Genomic DNA, 24,461 nt, shown 5'->3' with positions numbered 1-24,461 from the left:
AGACAATCAGTTTATCTGGCTGCTGGAATTACCTCATCGTCTTAGTGTTACTCGTTATTTGGACATTCTTGAAACCGGCCTTCCAGTAGTGCTTGAAGATTTTCTTTCTGGCTACAGTGGTGAGTGTGTTCTTCGAGCACGACAGGCTCCTGCACATTGTAGTCGTCAGGTGACACGTCGTTGAAACACGTCATTCCCTGGAAGATGAATTGGGAGAAACAGTCACTATTGTTGGCCACCAAGGTTTCCAGACATTACCGCTTTGGAATTTATACTGACCCTCGTTTGGTTCTTGAGTGTTGAGTTTTTTGTTTAATGTATAACTTTCTTTTATACGCCACAGTCATACAATTTATATGCTTCTGTAGTGTACTTTGTAGCTAGGGCACCTACTTAACGCTATATGTATCTGAGGTTAATTCATTCTGTGTTATCACTCAATAACTGCAAATAATGCATTACGCTATCTGTATTTTGCGATATGTCATGTCATTCATTAACGAAGCTATGGTATTTTTCTTGCTGTTACTCTCGCACAACACTTAATTTTAAATAAATATTTTAATGTGCTTTAACTTTATCTTTTAAGGACTTCTTAACTGTCCAGTTCTAATTTGATATCTCTTTATCCATGTCACAAACTAATATTGCGTATGTATTTTGTGATGCGCATCTTTTACTTTACGTAAATTGATATCCCAAATGGTTTGTATTTTTCTAAATTTTGTATACTTCCGAAGGTGACAGAGTAATCTGTCAAAACCGATAAAGTGCAATAAAATGTATAAATTGTGCAGCTGACTACTGTTTTGATTTTGAAAAAATATGTATCAAAGTTGCTTGAAAAATGACAGCTCTGAAGAAAACATCATCCACATACAGGGTGATTAACTTGCCCCTGCGTTTCACGCAGTTCACAACACCTTCAAGTACAACACACATTATTTTCATATTATCTCGCTCGGAACGTGTGAGAAAAATTAGTTGGACTTTTTGTAGGAATCTGAATACAGTTAAAATTTGTGTTGGGATAATTTCTACCAGAGGCCGTAGTTTTCGTGTTATTCAATAAAAACGTACTAATACAACTTTCAACCGCCTTTTTCTTGAGTAACTTGAAAACCGTGGCCTTCATCGAAAACATGTCCCAGTACAATAATTTAACTAGATTCAATTTCCTAGCAGAAGGGCATGTTGTTGTCATGGGCTTCGCCGTGCGGTTCTAGGCACTTCAGTCTGGAAGCGCGTGACCGCTACGGTCGCAGGTTCGAATCCTGCCTCGGCCATGTATGTGTGTGATGTCCTTAGATTAGTTAGGTTAAAGTAGTTCTAAGTTCTAGGGGACTGATGACCTCAGATGTTAAGTCCCATAGTGCTCAGAGCCATCTGAACCATTTTTTTTGTTATGGGCTTCAGTCCATAGACTGATTTGATCCAGTTCTCCATGCTACCCTATCCTGTGCAAGGTTCTTCATCTCTGAGTAACTATTTCAACCTACATTCTTTTGAATCTGCTTAGCGTATTCATCTCTTGGTCTCCCTCTACGATTTTTACCCTCCACGGTTTCCTCCAACACTAAATTGGTGATCCCTTAATGCCTCAGAACGTGTCCTACCGACCGTTCCCTTCTTCTAGTGAAGTTGTGTCACAAATTCTTCTTCACCCCAATTCTGTTTAGTACCTCCTCATTAGTTACGTGCTCTACCCATCTAATCTTCTACTTTCTTCTGTAGCACCACATTCCGAAAGCTTCCATTCTTTTCTTGTCAAAACTATTTATCGTCCATGTTTCACTTCCATACATGGCTACACTAAATACAAATACTTTCAGGAAGGACTTCCTGACACTCAAATCTATATTCGATGTTAACAAATTTCTCTTCTTCAGAAACGCTTTCCTTGCCATTGCCAGTCTACATTTTATATCCTCTCTCCTTCGATTATCATTAGTCATTTTGTTCTCCAGATAGTATTACTCATTTACTACTTTAAGTGTCTCATTTCCCAATCTAATTCCCTCAGTATCGCTTGATTTAATGTGCCTACATTCCATTATCCTCGTTTTATTTTTGCTGATGTTAAGCTTATATCCTCCTTTCAAGACACTGTCGATTCAGTTCAACCGCTTTTCCGGGTCCTTTGCCATCCCTGTCAGAATTACAATGTTACCAGCAAACCTCAAAGTTTTTAGTTCTTCTCCACGGATTTTAATTCCTACTCCGAATTTTTCTTTTGTTTCCTTCACTGCTTGCTCTTGAATAACATCGGAGATGGGCTACAAACCTGTCTCACTCCCTTCCCAACCACTGCTTCCATTCCATGCCCCTCGACTCCTAGAACTGCCATCTGGTTTTTGTACGGATTGTAATTATCCTTTCGCTCCCTGTATTTGACCCCCGCCACCTTTTTTTATTTATTGTTCCGTGGGACCAAATTAAGGAGAAGTCTCCATGGTCATGGGACGAGTCAATACATGAAATTATAACAAGATAGTAGAAACAGATAAAAAGAAAAATAAGAAACATATTCAGGCGACAATTCGTAAGTTTAAATGAAGAAAATCAAAAATGTAACACTGGAATTTGCTTAATTTTTCAGCTCTTCCAGGTGCTCCTCGACAGAATAGAAGGAGTGAGCCACGAGGAAATTCTTCAGTTTAGACTTAAAAGTGTTTGGGCTACTGCTACGATTTTTTAGTTCTTGTGGTACCTTAGTGAAATTGGATACAGCAGAATACCGCACTCCTTTCTGCACAAGAGTCAAGGAAGTGCAGTCCACATGCAGATTTGATTTCTGCCTAGTATTAACTGAGTGAAAGCTGCTAACTCTTGGGAATAAGCTAATATTGCTAACAACAAACGACATTAAAGAAAATACATACTGTGAGCGCAATGACAGAATTCCCATGCAATTGAATAGGGGTCGACAAGAGGTTCTCGAACTTACACCACACATAGCTCGAACAGCCCGTTTTTGAGCCAAAAATATCCTTTTTGAATCAGAAGAATTACCCCAAAAAATAATACCATATGACATATGCGTATGAAAATATGCGAAGTAGACTACTTTTCGTGTTGAACTGTCACTTACTTCATATACTGTTCTAATTGTAAATAAAGCAGCATTTAGTTTTTGAACAAGATCCTGAACATGGGCTTTCCACAACAGCTTACTATCTATCCGAACGCCTAGGAACTTGAACTGTTCCGTCTCGCTTATAATATGCCCATTCTGTCTGATCGAAATATCGGTTCTTGTTGAATTGTGAGTTAGAAACTGTAAAAACTGAGTCTTACTGTGATTTAGCATCAAATTATTTTCCACAAGCCACGAACTAATTTCATGAACTACATTATTTGATACTGTTTCAATATTACAAACAAGATCCTTCACTACCAAGCTGGTGTCATCAGCAAACAGAAAAAAATTTTGAATCACCTGTAATACTAGAAGGCATATCATTTATACAGGGTGTTACATAGAGGTACGGCCAAACTTTCAGGAAACATTCCTCGCACACAAAGAAGTAAAATGTGTTATGTGGACATGTGTCCGGAAACGCTTACTTTCCATGTTAGAGCTCATTTTATTACTTCTCTTCATATCACATTAATCATGGACAACAGAACGTACCAGCGTGACTTCAAACACTTTGTTACAGGAAATGTTCAAAATGTCTTCCGTTAGCGAGGATACATGCATCGACCCTACGTCGCATGGAATCCCTGATGCGCTGATGCAGCCCTGGAGAATGACGTATTGTATCACAGCCGTCCACAATACGAGCACGAAGACTCTCTACATTTGGTACCGGGGTTGCGTAGACAAGAGCTTTCAAATGCCCCCATAAATGAAAGTCAAGAGGGTTGAGGTCAGGAGAGCTTGGAGGCCATGGAATTGGTCCGCCTCTACCAATCCATCGGTCACCGAATCTGTTGTTGAGAAGCGTACGAACACTTCGACTGAAATGTGCAGGAGCTCCATCGTGCATGAACCACATGTTGTGTCGTACTTGTAAAGGCACATGTTCTAGCAGCACAGGTAGAGTATCCCGTTTGAAATCATGATAACGTGCTCCATTGAGCGTAGGTGGAAGAACATGGGGCCCAATCAAGACATCACCAACAATGCCTGCCCAAACGTTCACAGATAATCTGTGTTGATGACGTGATTGCACAATTGCGTGCGGATTCTCGTCAGCCCACACATGTTGATTGTGAAAATTTATAATTCGATCACGTTGGAATGAAGCCTCATCCGTAAAGAGAACATTTGCACTGAAACGAGGATTGACACATTGTTGGATGAACCATTCGCAGAAGTGTACCAGTGGAGGCCAATCAGCTGCTGATATTGCCTGCACACGATGTACATGGCACGGAAACAACTGGTTCTCCCGTAACACTCTCCATACAGTGACGTGGTCAACGTTACCTTGTACAGCAGCAACTTCTCTGACGCTGACATTAGGGTTATCGTCAACTGCACGAAGAATTGCCTCGTCCATTGCAGGTGTCCTCGTCGTTCCAGGTCTTCACCGGTCGCGAGTCATAGGCTTGAATGTTCCGTGCTCCCTAAGACGCCGATCAATTGCTTCGAACGTCTTCCTGTCGGGACACCTTCGTTCTGGAAATCTGTCTCGATACAAACGTACCGCGCCACGGCTATTGCCCCGTGCTAATCCATACATCATACGGGCATCTACCAACTCCGCATTTGTAAACATTGCACTGACTGCAAAACCACGTTCATGATGAACACTAACCTGTTGATGCTACGTACTGATGTGCTTGATGCTAGTACTGTAGAGCAATGAGTCGCATGTCAACACAAGCACCGAAGTCAACATTACCTTCCTACAACTGGGCCAACTGGCGGTGAATCTAGGAAGTACAGTACATACTGACGAAACTAAAATGAGCTCTAACATGGAAATTAAGCGTTTCCGGACACATGTCCACATAACGTCTTTTCTTTTTATTTGTGTGTGAGGAATTTTTACTGAAAGTTTGGCCGTACCTTTTTGTAACACCCTGTATAAATAAGAAACAGCAGTGCCCCGGCGCCGACCCTTTGGGAACGCCCCACTTAACAGGGCCCCATTGAGACTGAACATCACTACCACTCTCAATATTGCGGAGAATTACCTTCTGCTTTCTGTTCTTAAAGTAAGAGGGGAACCAATTGTAAGCTACTCCTCTTACTCCATAATGGTCCAACTGCTGCAGTAATATTTTGTGTCCAACACAGTCAAACGCCTTCGTTAAATCAACCTTTTATTTAATCTGTCCAAAACCTCACAGAGAGAAGAGAATATAGCATTTTCAGTTGTTAAACCATTTGCAAAACCAAACTGTACATTTGACACCAAATTATGTGAATTTAAATGCTCCAGTAACCTTGTATATACAACCCTCTCGATAACTTTAGCAAACACCAATGGCATAGAAATAGGTCTATAACTGCCAACATTATCGCTGTCTCCCTTTTTATAAAGTGGCTTCACTACTACCTTAATCGGTCAGGAAACCCACCACTCCTAAAGGAAAAGTTACAGATATGGCTAAGTACTGGGCTAACATACATAGAACAATACTTCAGTAATCTGCTGGATACCCCGTCCTTTAGTGATTTAATTATTAACTCAATGTCCCTCTTATCAGTATAATGGAGGAGCATTTCAGGTAACAGTCTCGGAACACATTTTTCTACGAGCGCTATATGATTCCCTGTTGGGACTAGGTTTCTTTTTAGTTGACCTGCTATATTCAGAAAGTGATGATTAAATACTGTACATATATGCGACTTATCAGTAACACGGACATTCCCACTACGCACTGATCCTATATCCTCGACCTGTCTCTGCATACCAGCCACTTCCTTTACGACTTACCATATGGTTTTAATTTTATCCTGAGACTTAGCTATTCTATCTGCATACCACATACCTTTTGCCTTCCTAATAACTTTTTTAAGCACTTTACAATACTGTTTGTAATGGGCTGCTGCATTTAGATTTTGACTGTTTCTAACGTTTTGATATAATTGCCACTTTGTTCTACAGGATATTCTTATCCCTCTAGTCAACCACCTAGGCTTCAGAATTTGAAAGAGTATTCCAGTCAACATTGTCAAAAGTTTTCTCTTAGTCTACAAGTGGTAGAAACGCGGGTTTGCCTTTCCTTAATCTATAAGTCGTAGGGTCAGTTTTGCATCGCGTTTTCCAACATTTTTTATGGAATCCAAACTTATCTTCCCCAACGTCGGCTTCTACCAGTTTCTCCAATGGACTCTACAGAATTCGTGTTAGTATTTTGCAGCCGTGACTTATTTAACTGCGAGTTCGGTAATTTTCACACCTGTCAACACCTACTTTCCTTGGGATTCGAATTATTATATTCTTCTTGAAGTCTGAGAGTATTTCGCCTGTCTCATACATCTTGCTCACCAGATGGTAGAGTTTTGTCATGGTTTGCTCTTCCAAGGCTATCAGTAGTTCTAATGGAATCTTGTGTATTCCCGGGGCCTCGTTTCGACTTAGGTCTTTCAGTGCTCTGTCAAATTTTTCACGCAGCATTATATCTCCCATTTCATCTTCCTCTACGTCCCCTTGAATTTCCATAATATTACCCTCAAGTACATCGCCCTTGTATAGACCCTCTACATACTTCTTCCATTTCTTTTCTTCCCCTTCTTTGCTTAGAACCGGTTTTCCACATGAGTTCTTCATTTTCATATAGGTAGTTCTCTTTCCTCCAGAGGACATATGTCTTTAAAAAAGAGGAAAAAGCGGACCTCGTCGGTCGCACTACACGCCTCCAGTTGACTAACACCTACTTTCTCGAACGCTCAAGACGTGCAGCTTTATGTATCGCTGTGTGCAACTGGCTTTTTACGAAGCATCCAACTCACAGTATTCATTTCACCTTCGCAATGTTTGCTCCAAAGCTGCTTCAGGTGGACCTGAGTTCACTGTATAACTAAACAGACTGTACATCGAACACTTAAATACAGTTTTGTTCGCTACATTGTCGGTAAAGAAAACCGTAAATGAGTTACGCATCAGGTCATTATGCCTGACACTCTTATTTAAGCTCACAAAATTACATAATGTTCGCTTTACATTCTCGCTTATTGACAAAAGGAAGAACGGTATTCCACGCATAATAGACCTAATTATAACCGTCCTTCCGACCACTTACGTATATAAACGCAATATCTTGAAAAGCTTTTTCATAGTGGCTAATACTTAATTTACATCTCCAATGCACGCGTCCTGTATAAGGAACCGAAACGTCAACCAGAGTAAAAAGAAATACAAATTGATACATAATCTGGTAAAACACTCATCTTCGAAGTTTACGTATTTATAATGCTTTTCCATCTTTCGACAATTCATATGTCAGTAAAAACTTCAATGGCACGGTAAACGCAATGCGTTTTTGATTACGTCAATATTGTTGAGCCCGGACAAATTCAAATGTTAAATATATTAATTGCGAATGAAATAGAATTTTAGATACACTCTTAATTCACTCAAATATTTTTACCAATTCCAATTTCGTAATTTTATGTCATTAAAACAACATTAAAACTTAAAAAGTCGTGTTCAGAATAAAGACAACATTAAATTGTAATGTTTTCGACAAGAGTACCATCAAAAATTACTATGATCAAACCACTTGAGCTACTGGATATAGGAATCCTAAATTGTATCCACATAGGATGTGATGATAGCTTAGAAATGGAGATATTAATTTAAGGGTACCAACAACTGTTTGATATTAATATACACTTAAATAATTAACAGCACCTTCGTAAATAAATCCATATCCTTTAGTTGTCGGTATAGTTAGCAGTGTTGTTTCCTAATACCCCGTGAAAACAACGAGAGATGCTGTAAGCGGATGAAGTCTATTACGTGTTTTTTTCCTTCTTTTCCTTTACTTTCCAGTCTCTTCTGCCTTCGAACTGAGCGTCTCAGAACTGGGCGCTTCGGCATCCAATATCCCGACTCGCCTTTCGCCCCAGGACCTGCCGCTGTCGTTTGTCGTAGATTCTGCAATTTCAGAACGTCTGGATTCCATATCCTAGAAGACGTCACTCCAATATGGCTTTCCACGAACTACTGTGCCAACCGTTCAATTTTTGATTACCAATGCCAGCACAGTCAGTGTCAAGATCTACAAAAAATAGTGCTGCGAGCTACTGTGGGCTATGCAAAAACACTTCCAATTCTTCTTTCTACACGACGAATCACTTAAATGAAATTCATAGGGTATTGATGATTGTTTTTGGTAATAAAATGATAACTCCTTTTTATGTTTGGACACTGACATAATTTTTGTAGATTTGTCAATGACACAGGAAAAGACTCTGAAAATATGGTTTGAGAGATGAGGTGCCCATGAACACCACATACTCATCATGTTTACACGAGTGCCTAAGTTAATATGGTCCTTTTTGAAATACTACTCGTATAATTGACGACGTCATTGATGGTCGGCTGAAGAAATTGGTTACACATTTCGAAATTAATAAATCATGCTAGATACGCACCCATACGAACGACTGATTTTAATTGAAGCAGAATACGGTTTTTTAAGACGGCCAGAACATGCATATTCAATCCAGACGAGGGTATAAAAGTAGATTGAACACCTGTGTTGCAATGATCAAAATCGTTTCATTCGCTGATGAGGAACCGGTGAAGATAAGTAGACATCAAGTTAGGACAACTTCAAACATGTTCCAATAACAGTCGACAAGAGTTGATATTTATATTGGGAGAGACTGGGATAAGATGACGGGTCTAGCATCATGACTGATCGCTTAGTTCTAATTCATACTTCCAGGTAGCTCCACGACACAAATACTACTAAAGGTTCATACGGTGAGGCACTAAAAATTCGTAGAAAGAAGACAATGCGCCATTTCAGTGTCTGTTAGATAATTATAGTGAGTATTGTATGATCCGTTAATATTTTCAATAAATTCCACTTTATCATAATAACAGGTAAGATATTTGATTATCCTGCATGTTAGAGAATTTACGTTTCATAGTCTATTTATTCAGCCTTTTCTCGGAACTCCCCCTCCAAAACTGAAAGATTTTTAACATAATTAACAGGAGCATATATTGATGAACTCATCACCTATTGAGCAAGTCTTCTTTTAAAGTAGCTACAGTTGGAAGCCCAGTTCCAATCCAACTTTAACCAAAAATTACCAATACTGACTTATAGTGTAATATTATACAATCATTAGACATATCGACATCTAACCAGATAAGAAGTGGGCCTTGCAGCATATCGGTTTAGTGCAATTTGTTTTTAATTTTAATATTTATTCGTACTCAAAACTCTACAACAGTATTAATAAGACAATTTAGCACACCTGTGAGCAGTGAGTAAAATCTGTGGAGAATTTCTTGTGGATACAAAACAAAAGATAAAACAACTGTTGAGATCATATAGATCTTATGTAGTATGGATGCTATATATTAATATGAGGAGCTTGATCGAGAGTACACCAAATCCAAGAATCACAGTATGTGTATCGTTCACAAGCTCTGTGCAACAAATAGTGAAAGAGCTAAGAAAGTCTGGAACAAACTTTCCTTTCTATGTTAGAGAAGTACGTACCCTGCTCAGCTTAATCACAACATGTTGTCTTGCTGAAGTGTGAATTACGTCTGTGACGTCACTCTCGACTGATTAGCACTGAGAAGGCCTCACATTGCTCAGGTGTAAGTTATGTTCAAATGGTTCAAATGGCTCTGTGCACTATGGGATGTAACATCTGAGGTCATCACTCCCATAGAACTTAGAACTACTTAAACCTAACTAGCCTAAGGATATCATATACATCCATGCTCGAGGTAGGATTCGAACCTGTCACCGTAGTGGTCGAACGGTTCCAGAATGAAGCGCCTAGAACCGCTCGGCCACACCGGCCGGCTGGGAGTTATGTCTAGGACGTCACTCACTACTGACTGACACTGAGAAGGTCTCACATTAAAAAAAAAATCGCAGTAGAAAAGTCTCTACAGAGTACCCAATTGTTTAGAGCAGTTCCAACACGCTCTTTGCATGTAACTGTGGAGATTCATTTCATATCTCTCCTGAAAATAGCATTCTCTTAATTTAAATGTAGGAAGGCACAGCTGTGTTTAATGATTTCGATGGGTAAGAGAAAACTGGACGTTCCCTTTCCTAGTTTGTGTTATGTAGGGATTGACAAGAGGGATGGGTGAGTTACCGGTAGCCATTTGAAGGGTGGAAATGTCAAACGTTCCAGGTGCCATTTTTTTTCGATAAACGCATTTTCAGTGCTGTTGTGCTCCCGGTATTAAGTTGCATGCCACTAGATTTATTTAAAGAGTCAAATGATGAAGATTTTAGTTGCAGTCTGGCTGTGACGTCATCCGAAGCAGCGAGAACTCCGGCGTTTGACTGACACGCATCGTACGGTAGCTGGATGTGAAGTGTTACCTCTCAGGCCGTATTTATATACGGGCGCAGAGGGCCCGGTAGTAGCCCCTAAATGGCCGATTCCTCGGGCACATAATATTTTATAACACTGTCATGAATCAATTTAGAATCTTCGCAATTTTTGTATGAATGTAATTACGTTGAATATAGTCATAGAAAATGATTTAGCTCGCCTACACATAAACTTTGCCTTCTAGAATTTTTTAAACGGAACTGAAAGTAGAACAAGAATTGTGAACTACAAATTTAAGAGACCTTTTATTTGTTATTCTTTACATCCAGGCCTAGAAAATTGTTATAGATCTATTATTTAATGGGTTTAATCACGTGCTGTTATCAGAACTTTCCATAATTACTGTAAATAATTCTTAATACACTATAAATAAGTATGTTTTTGCTCAAATTAAGTTTTCAGTAAATCACTCAAAAACTATTAGCGGTAGCTTAATTGGGTCACGAAGTTATTATTTTTATGTTGAACTGAAGCTTCATATTTGTAAGTCTAATATTTAGCGCTTTGATTTTTTCTTAAAAACTTGAATTCTGACCGAAATATTACTTTAATCACGTTCAGACTGGTACCAGTTAATTTTGACATACATTTGCACATTCTGACCAATTTTTGGCTTCCTCACTTTATTATTTATCGCCGTTTATGTTTTTCATGTAACGATGTATTTAGGGAAACATATTCATCTGATCAGTCTGAAATTTGACAGTTTAAACATTGATATACTGAAGCATACGCTGACAAAGTTTGGAAAAGCAACTTTAGCCTTTAATTACATTCTTAAATTATGGTACAATGCTTGTGTGCTACGCACAGACGCGTCATGGTGACGTGGCGCTACTAGCAGTGAACTGGGGTAAGTCCCGGCACACTCGTTCGCCCCTCTCTCTCTCTCTCTCTCAAACGACACGGCGCTTGCTTCGCCACGAAACGAAGTCGATACTGGGTGATTTTTTCGTTTTGTTTTGTTTAATTTTGTTATTCTCCTACGGAAAAACTTAAAAGATAAGAGAACTGTTGTTGTCTACAGTTCTACTAGCTAAAATACAGCTGCTGCATTCTTGTACTTGTATTAACACAAATAAAACGTTGTGCCTCGCTACTCACGGCAACTGAAACAAAAATGTTCTTATTCCCTTTTAGAACCACTCATTCTCTTGATGTGGCACACAGAAAATTGTTAGTAAATAACTTATTTAGTAATTTGTCTTACGATTTTTTGCTTTCATGATGTGAGTGTTGCAGCTGTGCCCTCTTGTAATGTTTTGTGGTTCCTGGGCGAATGAGGAGAGGGTGGTATGGTAGATGGATGGCCGGTTTCCTCACACTGCGACACAAAATCCACACGTGGTTAAAATACACTTCATTACAGGAACCAATTGAGTACTTAGCTTCAGTGATGCCCAATCTGAAGTTCTGTGGTTAACAGCAATAAAAAATATGTATTAATTCTTGAATCTTGTCCGTGTCCATATCACAACTGTACACAATGACTAACGTTCCCTCTCAGTCTTCTCTTGTCGTAGGCGGGCTTAGTTCAGCGCCCTCTATATGAAGTTTCCCAGTACCGACCGGCGTGCTGGCGAAGGTTTACGCCAGCACAGTGAGTAGCTGATATCTATGGTACTGGAATAAATTCTCAGCTTTTTGGATAGAAACAGGTTATGAATAAAAGGAGATACATTTTTAATTTTCCTGACAAATATGCCGTTCGGCCCTTAGGTGCTACATTTCCACTCTTCATTTCTCTGCTCATTAACGGGACGTAATTTAAAATCTGAGCAAACTGTTAGACCTCTTGACTTATGTTGTATAACATACAAAAACAATAAAAGATGATTCTATATAAAGAAGTAATTTTGATGATGTGGCAGATGGAATATTGTGGGTGATGATGCTGCGTATATCGTGCCTGCTTTCTTCTTTAGGATGCTTGTCTTGTAATATGTATAGGCTGAAAGCTACTCTGACCTATTTATTTTTCCTAATCTGTTGGTAATTTCATCAATTTTTAAAGTAGTGCATATATTGTATAATATACATAGTGCGAAGTTTCGTATCATATAATACAGAGTTATTATTTCTTTGCATCTTCCTTTTTGTGGAATTCGGTGAAGTTCTCAACTTCCATATGTGCTGGATAAAACTGTTAAACTGTAGATGATATTAACAACTCCAGTAATAACCCATCCAAGAAACGAGGCACTGCACCTTTCCGAGAGGAAGTGGATATAAAATTCTCCCTCTTCTAGTTTTTTGTGTATTCATCTTCATTTACAGTTGTAAACACGTCTTGTTACATTTCGCCAATTAAAGTTTTGGATAAATCGAAGAAAGTCGGTTGCAAACCTTACCTCTCGCAATACTTAAAAGGAAACAACGTTGCTGAAGATTACTCCAGTTTTATTTGCTGTCCCTTCATAGATGTCTTCGTTTCATCATCGGATAATCATTAATCAGAGAATACGTCAAGGAGGTCGGGGCACACATTTTCAACATGTCCCCAATGAAGTACATCAACGCCTGTTTGCAGCTAGGGTGTCCATTTAATTATCATTTCATTTCTAGCAAAGCTGCATGGTCATCCACGGTAACTGTTCTTTCGGGAACAGATACTACCGTCATATGTAGTTAAAATATGGCTTCCCGGCCATTGACCTTCTTGTGATAAAGCACACGCTATGCCCGAACTCGTACGGGACTTGGTAGATTAATCTGCCACGAGTAATGAGTATGATGGGCAAACATCTATTAGGTGCACTACGAATGTAGTGGTGTGGACATGTTGGGAATGTGGATCTCACGGGGAGCGTGCAAGGGATAAGTCCCTGTAGACGCACTATCCTCTGTGCCCGCGGTGGCTCAGATGCATAGAGCGTCTGCCATGTAAGCAGGAGATCCCGGGATCGAGTCCCGGTCGGGGCACACATTTTCAACATGTCCCAATGAAGTACATCAAGCCTGTTTGCAGCTAGGGTGTCCATTTAATTATCATTTCATTTCCGTCCTCTGTTGGAGGCCAGACTGTATCGTTTAGCAGACATGTTTGCGGTTGTTTGTATTATTCTTGTGTTGTCTGGCGCCACTTAGTTTCGCAAGCGTTGCCTGTCCATTAGTGGCAGCAGCGGCGTTATAGGTATGTAGTAACTGTGGCCCTATCTTTGGGGTGACGTCGTTGTTCTTCCGGGTCGTGTGAGTGAGCAGTTCGGTTGGGGACTCCGGAGGAGCCAAGAGGGCAGTGCGTGAACACGCCGGGACCGCTGGTGGCATGCATGCACTGACAGACGGAAGGGCTGTGGTCGCGAGGGTACACAACCTAGTCGTCAACCAGATCCAACAAGCTTTAAGTTGAGTGGATTTTAATCCTAGCAGTGAAACCTCCACCGTTGTGAGATCTCGCCGTTCTCCAGTGACTTGGGTTCGTGTTGCTGCTCGCAGTGTCGCCAAGACGAAGAGCAGCGAGTGGAGTGCTTGGGGAAGGCGGATCTAATTATCTTTCCTCGACTTCTTGTTGCTCATTGCTGCTTTCTATGTGTTACTATTTGTTAAGTTCAACCAGCGGTATTTTTCCTGCCTGTTGGTCGCTAACTCCTCAGTGACCTTTTCTGGAGGTTCGTGTATATAACGGCAGTGTAAGTTTCCTCGTCTTGCCGCTGCTGTCCAGTAAGGCGAGTAGTTCTGACAGTTTGCTTGATTTGTAGGTCGGTTGGTGTTTCTTCTACTCCAGCAGTAGTGGTTCCTTTCTCCTTTCAGATGCTCTAAACACAGCATTCTGAGGATGTAGTGCTGACTGCCTGTTCCGGCTTTGGCGTGGTGTTCCATCGTTGCATTGGTTACCGGACTTTAGGTAGCTTCAGCAGATTATCATTAGTCATTCATTGGACTTCCACTAGTCTGAGTTACCACCTTGTGAAGTGAATGCAACTCTTGGCTGCCTTTCTCATCGCTCGCGAAAGTGCTTTTGGCCTGACCTACTCAGAGGTCGATTCCTGGTGCACCGTCTGTGACTGGCCCTTGTGTTTTATTATTGTATTACCAGGTTACCATCATTTGTCTCACCTGTTTGTTGATCAGTTGCTTGTCTTTTTGCATTAACCTTGTTATTATATCTGCTCCTTTATTGTATGTTTCTAATTTTTTTCACATCATTGCCATTCTTGGCGTTACAGCAAGTTTAAACAGTTGTACTACGAATTTTACTAATATTTTGTATCACCTGTTTCGTGATCAGTTGCCTGTCTTTTAAATTAACTTTTACTATTGCCTTACTGTTTGACAGTATGTTTGTTAAATTTTTTTAATAATTGCCATTCTTGGCGTTAAAGGCCTTCAGCCGTGACTGTCGCTACTTATCCTAAAATTCTAATGTCGCAATTGTATTTTTTCAGTTAACCTTTAAGACCTTGGTGATTTGTTTTCAATATTTTAATAACTGTAGTTTGTAAGTTGCAACAAGTTAAGCATTCTTAATTTATTACCATTAAGGCCTTCGGCTGTGAAACCGTTCTTAATTTATTGTCATTAAGGCCTTCAGCCGCAAGTGTCGTTACTTGTCTTAAAATTTTGATTTGGCAACTGTATTTTTGCAGCGAGCTTTAAGATCTAACTATAATTGTAAGTCGCAGCAAGTTCTATCAGTTCTTAATTTATTGCCATTAAAGCTTTCAGCCGTGAAACAATTCGTAATTTATTCCCATTATTTTAATTTGTTATTGATTTTAAATAAATTGTGTGTGGTTAAAAGAAAAACCAACCAATAGTAACTGATTACGCCCCCGTCCACAATCGTAACCGTATCCTGCCTTCCTTGACCACCAAGTTTCAAGCATATCTTTTAAATAAAATAAGTACAATGAGATATCTTAATTTCTTTTTTTGTATTTTTGTAGTGAAGGTCCCAGTAACGTACTTGGATAGCCCAGTAATCACGTATGTTACTCAGTAGCAGCTTTCTCTAACACTTACTCATTCCATTCTAAATGCTACGCATGTATTCACTATCAGAATTGTTTTGACGGTTTTCCTCTTACCGTAGGTCCTCCTGAAGCCATCCACACACTGGAATTTACTTGGCTCGCAAACCACACAGTTGGCTTACGAAAGTGGACGCGCGTAAAATTCCGATGTTAGCTCTGTTAACAAACACAGTTCCTCCCTTGTCCATTGCTAGTCGTGCTGTTCTCGCTGTAGGACATATAAACAGAAATTTCAGCATCCATGAACATGTCATAAGACGAAAAGTTCCGTGTCCAGTCAGAAAGGACGTCAGCTTGTAAAACTTCACAAAATCGGCCAAACTATATTTACATAACGTCGAGTATTACAGAAATTATGTCTATTTATTTAATAAGAACGGCCTTGTTATTCGTAAGGCTTAAATGCCTGATACGTTATTAACTGGAATTTAATTAAGACTAATCTTACCGAGAACAATACGCTTTTTAAGAATCGCCAGTGTACCGTTGCCTAAAAAAGGCATAGTTTGCTCAGACGCGAATTATAACACGAAAAGAAAGTACGAAAGTTCTTACAAGAACTACAACGTTCTCACCATTTTATTACGACAAATCATACCAGTAATAGGTGTTCGAGAGATCCTCAATGTGCTGGCTTTTAGAACCAGTATACTTTGACAGTGTGTAGGTTAGCCGCGCGTAGTGACCGAGTGGTTTTAGGCGCCATGTCACGGACTGCACGGCCCCTCCCGCCGGAGTTTCGAGTCCTCCCTCTGGCATGGGTGTATGAGTTGTTCTTAACATAAGTTAGTTTAAGTAGTGTGTATGACTAGGGACCGATGACCTCAGCAGTTTGCTCCCATAGGACTTTACACACATTTGGACATTTGTCTAGGTAAAAACAAAAATAAATAAATAAAATTGTGAATGAAAACACATACAACACTGGTGTAATTCTCTACAATTGCAGTCAATCAAAGTAAATTAAGAAAGAAACAAAAAATTCAAAACTAAAAAAACACCAAATATGGCCTTAAGCTGAAAACTTCAAACATAATACGGCGTCTCTCAAGTTGTGCTTGTGACGCAGTAAGTGTTCTCGCTTCTTATTGTTTCTACTTTACGTGGCAATTGTATATTACAGGTATGTTCCTACCAACTGTTATGTTTATACACAGGTGTAGTTGTGATTTTCTGTTTTATACTCTCTGATCGTTGTGTGAAATTTTTAACTTCTAGCATTGAGGATGGTCTCTAAGTGACCGAAAATCGATTTTGCGGATAATAAAACAAAAAAATACGACCAATGCTGATTCTCCTTCCAATTTTATTTTGTGTTTTACATTACGAAATGCCTCCTCAAGGTGAAATAGCAGGAAGGGACGTCACAGAACTGGTACGGCTCCAAGCCAACGTTAGCTAACTAGTCCTGCGAGAGGACGGCTTAAGTCTCAGGTCGCACTGAAGACACAGTCTTCACTTGCCGTGTAACTAGAGTTATTAAAAGCACTTTTGTTTTGTTTCAGATCTTGAGTTCAGTCGTAAAGTGCAAGATATTCTCGCACAAGCGGAATCTGGTAAGCTTGTGAATCTGGAAAGCTTTATTTCGAAGAACAAATGCAGCGGAGCACCGGCTTTAGTAGCGGCAGATTCTAACGTTAAAAAAACTGGAAATTAAAATTTGTAAATGCTAATTGCTTCTTGCTTAAAAGTGCGGAACGGCTGAGCTTACAACCAGGAGCTGCAGCGGGCGCGCAGTTTAATTAAGGACGGCCTGCTGCTCGCTGTATGTGTATAACCCGTGCCCTGTGCAGCTCTCTCTGTCTCTCTCCCCCTCTCTCCCTCTGCCATTCACTCTACCACAATACTTGCGCCTCGGGGAGCTCAAAGAGCAAGGTACTGATGTGGCTCCTTACTTGATGTGACTACCACGTTACACGCTTGAGACGAACAAATTGTCAAGAAAAAGAGTAAACGCCAATTCAAAGCAACATTTCTTTGCGTCCAAACATTGTAATTTTGTCTCAAAAGAAGATAGACTACCTTGTACATTCATGTAGCCACACGATAAAAGAATATTAGAGAAAAATTGTAATAAATTCGTATAATTATTTCGTGCAGCATTCGCTAGCTAGACATAATGTCTGTGATATGAGCTAATGTTACTAACGAAACGATACTTAATATTTTATTCCATATGAGAGGCAAAATTGGCAACAAACCGAGTTCAGTTCCTAAAAAGCCTTTTTTAATGATAATTTAGTTCATGTAACGTACACTATTGCCTCAGTGGTAACATTGGTTCCCGTCAGATCACCCAAGTCAAGCGCTGTCGGGATATGCTAGCAAATGAAAGGGTGACCAACCGGTCTGGCGAGCGCTGTTGGCAAGCGGGGTGCACTCAGCCCTTCTGAGGCAAACTGAGGAACTACTTGACTGAGAAGTAGCGGCTCCGGTCTCGTAAACTGACATACGGCCGGCAGAGCGGTGTGCTGTCCACATGCCCCTCCATATCCGCACCCAGTGATGCCTGTGGGCTGAGAATGACACGGCGGCCGATTGGTACCGTTGGACCTCCATGGCCTGTTCGGGCAGAGTTTATTTTAGTTTTCTTCTTAACGGGGGGTAGGGAGATAGGACGTCAAACGGGCCGTCTTGGAGCAGGAGAGACACAACACCACATCTTAATTTCCACTGTCTAAACGTTTACCAAAAAATTCATAAAACTTTGTCAGCATGACCAGGAAGGATTAACGATTCACAATCATAGCAATGGAAGTTCAAAAAATAACAAAATATTTTTTTTACGTCTGAAAGTTCATCATTTTTTCACTTCTATTTGCTGCGTTTGTTGCCATAGGTACACGTTTCTTCCTAAGTAAGAGAGATTCTACGATGAATTTTGTACAGCATACAAACCATACTTACAGGTGTATAAAACTCTAGAAATTATTTAATTTATTGAAAAATAAATGTGCTGTTACATTTTAAACTTCATGTTCAGAAAAAAAACTCAAACTTTATAGTTAATTATCTGAATTTTTACCACAGTTTTTAATAGATTTGGAAAATTCTAGAGGTTCATACACCTGTACGTATGGGTTGTATGCTGTGCAAAATTCATCGAAGAATCTCCCTTACTTATGAAGAAAAGTGTACCTATAGCAACAAATGCAGCCAATGGTAAGTGAAAAAAGGTGAAATACAAATTAATAAAAAAAATTGTTTTCTAATATGTTTGAACTTCCACCACTATAAGTGTAAATCCTGAATCTTTTCTGGTCATGCTGACAAAGTTTTATGAATTTATTTTTAAAATTATAGACAGTGGAAATTAAAATTTCCTATGGTGCCTCTCCTGCTGCAACTCGTCCCGTTTGACGTCCTACCCCCCCTTAAATGTCAACTATTGTTTGTAAAAGTGAAACACTCAGAAGCAATGGTCTGTAACACGCCACGATAAGAGGACGTGTAGAACAGCAGAACCATAATAAGAGATTGAAATGGCAGAGAGGTGGCGTGCATGTAGGCCCAACAGCGTCCTCTTTTTCGCGACCGGACAGGTCAATGTTATGCAATGATCAGTGGTTCAAAGCCGTCACACGGAGCGGAAACCTGTAACCAAGTGTCACTGTGCCTCGCCGGCAAAACAGTGTGGAATATGGGTTCTAACAGGGCAGAACGAGTGGTCTCGAAGCGGCGAGTCTGCCATTCAGTGACACTGCGGCTGATACAGGGCACGCTGCTTCAACAACGGAACGAGTAAACAAGAGGGCCGTACACAGCGCTGTCCGCCCCGATAGCTGAGTGGTTGCCGGCACGGTAGCTCAGCGTGTTCGGTCAGAGAGCTGGTTGGCCTCTGTAATAGAAAAAAACTGAGCGAACGAATCAACAACGAACTTTAACGGATGTCATGTGACGTCCGCAACGACCAAACACAACGATCAACAACGAACAAAATGCAAAATAAAAAAAAGTGGTCAGCATGACGGATCGCCGTCCTACGGACCCGGGTTCGATTCCCGGCTGGGTCGGTGGTTTTCTCCACTCAAGGATTGGATGTTGTATTATCTTCATCATCATTTCATCCCGATTCGGCACACAGGTCGCCCAGTGTGGCGTCGAATGTAATAAGACCTGCACCAAGACGGCCGGACCTGCCCTGTAAGGGGCCTCCAGGTCAATGACGCTAAACGCTCATTTCCATTTTTACACAGCGCTGGCAGGGTGCTGGACAACACTAAGTGACCAGAGTGTAAGGTGACCACGTTCTCAGCTAGGCCGTAAAAGACTGAACACCTTCGTGTAAAATGTTGGCGCGACGCCGGAGCACGGCAACGGGTGTGGACATGTATGCGTCGACGGTTCGACGCCTTCTTCTGAGCGCGGGACTGGTGGCTCGCATTCCATTGCGTCGGCATACACCGACCAGAATCTAGCAGCGCCGCAGACTGCAATGGGCGCGTAAACGCTGACACTAGCGAGATGAGTGGCAAAATGTGGTGTTTTTGGACCAATGTCGCTTCAAATTGTCCTACAGTGATGGCCGCATGCGCGCTTTACGCCGCTGTGGTAAACACTCTCGAGCAGACTGTACCGGTAAGCGTCTTAGCAGCACGGCGGGCAGACGCCAAGTGTCATGGTTGGGAGCGCCATTGCCTGTAACACGCTAGCTCGCCTCCTATGTCTTGAGGGCAATCTGAACAACTACCGCTACGTCAGGGAGTTTTTACAACCCGAGGCTTTGCCCCCCTTTCAGACCGTCCCACATGCCATATTTCAGCATGACAACGCCCGATCGCAAGTGGCAGGGAATGTACAAGCCTTCTTCGGTTACCACTGCTTCCCTGACCTGTCGCCTATCGAACGTATCTGGAATGTGGTCCCCCCGCAGCCACATTTGATGCATTGTGGACGTTTCTACAAACCATGTGGCGGAGTATTCCCTAGCAGCTCCGTACAGAATTTCCACAGTGCCAGTGCATTACTGGTCTGTAAATCTAATCATTGTCCAGTGCCACCTCCCTAATCGGTGGAATAAATTTGATTGTGCTCACATCTCTCTAACTTGGTGTATCATTTTGTGCAAAGAGTAGTGTAGCTATAAAATCTCTTTCATTTACTTTCAGAACTGTTCGAGTGGAAAACAGTATATCAATGACGTCAGAGGAATTTGCTCGTATAAGTGATCTACTGAAACGAAAGCGAGGAGGGAGACAGTAGTACGAACACAGAAATAATATTATCTAAAGCACCTATAAGTTCACTACAAATCAATTACCCTTTTAAGGTTCATTCTACAGAACACATGGCTGTAACATGTGTATTGCACATATAATATATAAAATACATGTTATGCTACGTCATGTTAACCGGGGACCTAGAAACGACGGAGAGGCCCCGTCCCCGCGGCAGCCGCAGTGGTCCGCAACCCCACGACGACTATCGGAGTCCACATCACCCTTCCGCCGCCCCACACCGAACCCATGGTTATTGTGCGGCTCGGCCCCCGGTGGACCCCCCAGGGAACGTCTCACACCAGACGAGTGTAACCCCTATGTTTGCGTGGTAGAGTAATGGTGGTGTACGCGTACGTGGAGAACTTGTTTGCGCAGTAATCACCAACATAGTGTAGCTGAGGCGGAATAAAGGGAACCAGCCCGCATTCGCCGAGGCAGATGGAAAACCACCTAAAAACCATCCACAGACTGGCCGGTTCACCGTACCTCGACACAAATCCGCCGGGCGGATTCGCGCCGGGGACCGGCGCTCCTTCCCGCCCGCAAAGCAGTGCGTTTGACTGCATGGTCAACCGGGCGGGCTTATAAAATACATACTTAGAGAACCTATAAGAAAGAGCAAGTTCGCGCTTAATTGTGTAATTTCATATTGTGCACCATCACTTTTTCTACTCTGAGATACTATACAGTTTTATTTATTTAATCGTGTCTGAGACACATCTGTAATTAATTAATAGGCTACATATACTAGGTTACTGAACCGTGAATTTAATTTCAAAACTTTTTCTTAAGAATTTACTTTTTTTTCTAGCGATTCATCAAGAACATTAACACATTTAATCACACTATGTGAGCGTGGAAATAGTTGCCAGGGAGTAACCGATGAAATCAAAATGAAATTGCTTTTAACAAATGGAAATTTTATTCCTAAAAGCTTATTTTTTAGAAACAGATTTAAAACAATAAGCAGAAAGCACACTCTAAATATCAAGTTACAATTTATTCAGAGGCAGAAAGAAACAAATTTTTTAGTGTATGAGCTTCGGGCTAAGAACCTTGCCGCTCCCTTCTGACGTGGCCGTAGTCACGACCGCTCACAACAACCTCTGAAAGACTACACAGGTGCAAATCTGAAACACACCAGATTACCTTAAGGTAAAAGTTTTAACAATTCACACAAGCACACAAACTATGCACCCCGTAGGAGGGATGGAAATGGTACAAAACACTAAAATTAAAAGATTAACTTGCCACCGAAGGTGCAACTTGATTTTAACTTCTAAGAAAAGTCTTACGGTGGAAGGGTGGCAATTTTATATACTAAAATGACCATTTAAATGAAATCCCATGAAATGCAATCTTACATAAAAGTATACAAGGTTGGCCAAACATGCTCTACAGTATACACATGCCGCCTCTCAAGATGATAGGCAAGATAGAAATATATTTCAGGAATTAGGTCGTTACACTTCAAGCAATAAATTCATTAACCCACCGAATCCGACAAACATGACAGAGGCAGCTCCGAACGACAGACACTAACTGCCGAACAAATGCGGACGAGAGACAGACCAGCAACTGGTGACGAGTGACTGACCAAGATCCACTCCGACTGACCAACTGACCAAATCGCGAGCTCACAGCGCCCCTTAAATGCAATTGAACAGGCAACCTTTCCCACCAGAGGGAGACACCAAAGCTGCGATTGCCACAGCGGTGCCACCGCCAGAAACGGAGGGCGACTGCTTCACACTACGCGCTGCGGTGCGCTCTTCAAAACAGCAAATTTTACCACGGCTCAGTTACAAATACAGCTAAATAATAGTTACATATTCATATATACAATCATGATCTTCACATATTGTAAGTCGCCATTATTGTCAATAGCAAGGCTCATATCTCTCTGCAGTGTTGGTTCACTTGTCGCCTTGTCATCAAATGTTTGCGGTTCCAATTCGAAGCCACTTACTTTAGACTGTTAATAGAGTAGTTGTGCACAGTCAACTTCCATTATAGGTCCATTGGCGATGCAAACGAATGTTGCACCACGACAGAAACACAGATTTCAATCATTTGAATACAGCGAACAGCGAAGAAGAAGAAAAAAAGTTGGTGGAAGAGAGTCTCGAAAGTGGGTCGCTCGCTTTACTGTCCAACACCATGGCCACTTAACTACTAAGCCGTCACTTTTCTATCGATATTCTATGTTGCACTTCTTGTGCTTGGACCGTTCACTGTTCCTGTTTTGCTTTCTTTCCACAGTTTAGTAAAGCTACTCCCTGTTTTCGTGCTTTCATGCTTGATCTGTGTTCAGTTGTCCACTGGGCCCTCTTACCATAAAATCTGAGGGACGTGCGATAGGGAGTTTCCCTCGTGAGAACCTATCCACCTTATCTCCCCCTGACTTCAAAATCACGTGGCCAGTTGCAGCATTCCGTGCTCCTATTGGTCCCCACACGTTTTCTGATGAGGGAGGTGGTGAATGCAGTTTTCCTATTGGTTCCTGAGGGAAGTGACAGCGGACTTGATTCAAGCTCCTTTTGTTCCAGTTTTATGAATTAGCTCAGTGAAGGCATATACAGCAAGGTGAGCACGTCTGGTTCATTCTGTCGGGGTAGTGGAATAGGACGAAGTTGCCTCCTGCACTATGAAATTGACAGGGCATTTTATAGCACTAGAAAAGGTCCAGCACAGGCTCTACGAGTTTTCGGCGACGCGGTGCGTTGCAGAGGTCCACTCACCTGGCGGTGAATCTCTTCTCAGACGCATGCCCTCTTGAAGTTACTAAAATTGTATTATCATCCGGAAAAGCTATAGAATAACAGCTGTATACCTCATATACTGAAGTCGTACTAACAATTGTTTTATAGGTGGAAGGAATAGTTAAATGAAAGCGTTTATGTGCGTAAAATTTCACTCTGTTATGGTAAACACCAGTCACTACCAAGCCTCACTCTAAACTGTACATAGTCTGAAAAATCCACAAGCACACGTAATTCATAACCATAGCCAGTTTATGGTAATTATGAATGATACTTCCCAGAAAGTTTACAAACGGATTGTTTCTTTCAGAGTACCTCGCTCAAATGTTGCTGTTATCACTCTCACGGAACAGAATTTTCAAGTTCGCAAGTAAGCAACACGCCACGCGGAATTTAGTTATTTAAATTTCATCAAATGTTCTGAATTTAAACTCCATGCTTACTTAATTTCTAAAACATTTCGGTGCCGAAATATCACAATACTAACAATTTTCGACGAAGTATATATCAATAGGTCTGATCACTATGAGATCAAAGCCCCAACTCTACTCTCTCTCTCCACGAAAGAAGTTTCTAGTTCCCCCAAAAAAATGCGCAAATATGCCAATTTCTGATTCGCAGAGAAACATCACTGCCGAATCGGAAAGTGGCGTGCAAGCCGCTCAGTCCTGCGCATATATACAGAACCAATCAAAACTTGCCACTGGATCATAACAGTATATTACCATAAATAAATTTTCACATCCCACAAATATAAAATTAATTCCCCCTTAACAAAACATCTTTACCGAAATCATAATCTCTTTTCCCCAGAACCATAGACTCACGAAATAGTTCATAACAAATTTCCCGATACGTCATTCTCCAACGTTCCTCACGTGACCAATTACTTCACTTACACTATAAAAACTTTACATAGAACAATATTTCACATTCAAACCTTCATTCACTCTCACAACAAAGCTCAACTGCGAAAGTAATTAGTAAGGAATTAGAAAAT

The sequence above is a fragment of the Schistocerca nitens genome, chromosome 7 (assembly GCF_023898315.1).
Source record: "Schistocerca nitens isolate TAMUIC-IGC-003100 chromosome 7, iqSchNite1.1, whole genome shotgun sequence".
Lineage (NCBI taxonomy): Eukaryota > Metazoa > Arthropoda > Insecta > Orthoptera > Acrididae > Schistocerca > Schistocerca nitens.
Note: the sequence above shows the minus strand (reverse complement) of the source record.